General features: G+C 43.3%; 1 long non-coding RNA gene across 1 annotated transcript in view; it reads right to left on the bottom strand.

Annotated features, from left to right (window-relative positions):
* Positions 1-3,357, bottom strand: part of LOC107299211 — a 28,162-nt gene extending 24,805 nt beyond the window's left edge. Inside the window, exon 1 of the long non-coding RNA XR_001549173.1 lies at positions 3,307-3,357. This is a non-coding gene — a long non-coding RNA (uncharacterized LOC107299211). The remainder of the gene's footprint in view (positions 1-3,306) is intronic.
* Between the last annotated feature and the right edge of the window lie 328 nt (positions 3,358-3,685).

The raw sequence follows: 3,685 nt of genomic DNA, 5'->3' as shown, positions 1-3,685 counted from the left end.
TCTGCAAGAAGACAACCAAGCCCAGAAGGCACCAAGGACCTCAACAGTTCAATCCTGAGCTACATTCTCTTCTATGAGAAGAACTCATGACCACACCAAGAATCAAATTAATTTTTTTTCCAAACACGTACTCATCCACTTCCTGATGGAACAGCTAATAGAAAAGCCACGTATCTTGACCAAATGATTACAATACAGTATTAACTTCCCAAAAAACCCAAAGGGTAGCAAAGAAATAATATCCCATAGATTCAATTTAATACAGACTTCCAAATTCTATTTTTGAACCCCAAACTACGACTACATCTTCTTACGGGCAATCGAGATTTATGGAGATTTTACGCTGGTGGAAAAGGGTGGTTTTTGTAAAGCTTGACATATGACCGAGAGAAAATGGTATGAATAAAAAAAAATTGGTTTGCGGCTCTCATTTTCCAGTCACTGGTTTTCAATATGTTATTTCTATTTTGTGCAATGTCACCGGAGGGAATGGCTTCCCAACAGACAGCTGATGGTGCTTTCTTTCATCTGGACACCTCGTGTATTTTTCCTATTTATTTGACATTGAAGGTGCAGCCCGATAACTGCCTGCCTGCCTGCCTGCCTGCCTGCCTGCCTATTATTATTATTATTATTATTATTATTATTATTATTATTATTATTATTATTATTATTATGAATCATCGCACAGTCAGCCAGATGTTCAGACTGGATTTGGCATTTTGTCTACCTATCCCAGTGGTGGCGAACCTTTTAGAGACCAAGTGCCCAAAACCTGGTCCCACCCCTGCCCCGCCCCAACTCTGCCCCCACCCCGCCTGCCCACAGGGCCACTCACCGCCTCCAGGCTCCGTCGCAGATCACCCAGCAGCGCCATGGCGGCCATACCCTCTGCCCGCGCCCCGCAGCATCAATTGTGCGCGATGGGGTGTGAGGGCAGAGTCTTGTCTACGCTGCCTGGCTGCCATGTCCTTAGTGGGCTACGCTCAGGGGCGACTCTCCTCCAGGAAAGCTGCTGGTGAGGAGGGGGTCGTGGGGGGAGGCAAGGCTGGGGCAACGGCACGTGTGCCCACAGAGAGGGCTCAGAGTGCCGCCTCTGGCACCCGTGCCATAGGTTCGCCACCACTGACCTATCGAGTCCTTACCCAGGACCTGGGATAGGCAGATGTGGATGTTTGATGGTATTACAGATATCGTCGCAGGATGGAAGCGGTTCCCAGTAAGGCTGCCTTTTGCAATTGACTAATATCATTATTATTATTATTATTATTATTATTATTATTATTATTATTCCCTCCCCGCAAAGATGCACGTCAGTGGGTACATCAAGAGTGAGGCTTTACGGGTATTGAAAATCAAGAAAGACAAAATGCAGCAGTTTAGAGAACACAAATTACAGGTAGTCCTCAACTTGTAACAGTTCCATTAGTGAGCATTTGAAGTTACAACGGCACTGAAAAGAGTGACTTATGACCGCTTTTCACACTTGCGACCGTTGCAGCGTCCCCGTGGTCGTGAGATCAAAATTCAAATGCTTGGCAACGGGTTCATATTTATGACGGTTGCAGCGTCCCGGGGTCATGGGATCCCTTTTGTGACATTCTGACAAGCAAAAGTCAACGGGGGAAGCTGGATTCACTTAACAACCGTGGGACTAACTTAACCGCTGCAGTGATTCACTGTAGCAAGAAAGGTAATAATAATAATAATAATAATAATAATAATAATAATAATAATAATAATAATAATAATAATAATAATAATAATAATAATAATAATAAAGTTGGAAGGGACCTTGGAGGTCATCTAGCCCAACCCCCTGCTCAGGCAGGAAACCCTATGCCATTTCAGACAAATGGCTGTCCAGTCTCTTCTTAAAAACTTCCAGTGTTGGAGCATTCACCGCTTCTGGAGGCAGGTTGTTCCACTGGTTAATTGTTCTAACTGTCAGGAAGTTTCTCCTTAGTTCTAGGTTGCTTCTCTCCTTGATAAAATGGGTCAGAACTAACTTAATTGTCTCGCTTAGCAATGGAAATTTTGAGCTCCATTATGGCCGTTAAGTCGAGGACTACCTGTAGCTAATGCCAATTCTGTTGAGCCCGAGCCAAAGTGATGGTCTTAAACATTGTAAATGACCCTGGACCTGATTATATAAAGAAGAAGCTTCCGTTGAGGTTCATATGACAAACATATGGCATAAGCTCTTTTGAGTGAGTCTTCTACCATTTCTCCTGGGCGCTCACTTTATCTTGATTATTTTTAAGAATAGGGAAGTCAGGTGTAATATAACGGCGACTCACAGTTATATTCTTAACCACAGTTAAGGAGGCCAAGGGGCATGAAGACAAAAGTCTCGGCGTGATGGAGGAAAATTGAAGCCTACTAAATGTAAGACAGATAAATGATCCTCCTTTTGATATCACCCTTTCACTTCTAAGTAAATTTTTTCACAGGCAGAAATTCAGGACCGCTCCCAGTAATCATAATACTGTGTATTAAGCCAGCTGTCCACAATCTTTTGAGAACCAGGGACCGGTTCCACGGAAAAACTTGTTTTCCACAGAACCAGCTTCAGGTGCACATGCCTGGGTGGCACAGCGTGAAAAACCCCGCATCTTCTGTGGAAATTTTTTTTTCCATGGACCAGGGGGGAATGGTTTCAAATGCTACCACACCCGGCACATGCACATGAAGCTGCGGACCCCTGCATTAAACTATAATTTGTGGGGGATTTTTCCATTTTCATTTTTCAATTTTTTTTTTCATTTTCATAAAACATATAAGGAACGGTTGCTGGAATTGGGTATCTCTAGTTTAATGAAGAGAAGGACGAGGGAGAACATGATAGCAGCGTTCCAATATCTCAGGGGCTGCCCCAAAGAAGAGGGAGTCAAGCTATTCTCCAAGGCACCTGAAGGAAGGAGAAGAAGCAACAGATGGAAACTAATCAAGGAGAGAAGCAACCTAGAACTAAGGAGAAACTTCCTGACAGTTAGAACAATTAACTAGTGGAACAACCTGCCTCCAGAAGCTGTGAATGCTCCAACACTGGAAGTCTTTAAGAGGAGACTGGACAGCCATTTGTCTGAAATGGTATAGGGTTTCCTGCCTGAGTAGGGGGTTGGACTAGATGACTTCCAAGGTCCCTCCCAACTTTATTATTATTATATTATATTATGTACAGCTACAGACATGTTCTCAGATTATGCAGCATCAACGGCTGTGTAACATTATTGATTCAATTATCCTAAGTTAGCCCTTGAGCAGGCGCAGAGTCAACCCCGTTGAGGTACGTAATAATCTTACCTTTGGCCAGTCTTTCCAGCCTCTTGCCATGCTCTGGAGGTATAGCATACCTGGCGAAGGAAAAAAAAAAAAAGCTCATCAGCAAAATTAAGCCCAGAATCTTTGCTTCCAAACTGATTCATTAGGGATCTGTTGGCAGAAGTTTGCTCTTTGCCCTTCACAACCCCACCAGTCAGGAGATTTCCCTTATCAAAACATCTCCTCCCTTCTCCATCCATTACTTCAAACACAAACAACAGAATAACACACTTGGAAGGAGATCTTCTAGTCTGCTTGAGCAGGGGGCTGGACTAGAAGACCTCTAAGGTCCCTTTCTATTCTATTCTATTCTATTCTATTCTATTCTATTCTATTCTATTCTATTCCATTCCATTCCATT

The sequence above is a fragment of the Protobothrops mucrosquamatus genome, unplaced genomic scaffold (genome assembly GCF_001527695.2).
Source record: "Protobothrops mucrosquamatus isolate PMUCROS unplaced genomic scaffold, P.Mucros_1.0 scaffold4676, whole genome shotgun sequence".
Classification (NCBI taxonomy): Eukaryota; Metazoa; Chordata; class Lepidosauria; order Squamata; family Viperidae; genus Protobothrops; species Protobothrops mucrosquamatus.
The sequence above is the reverse complement of the archived record's forward strand: the minus strand, read 5'-3'. Positions and strand labels throughout refer to the sequence as shown.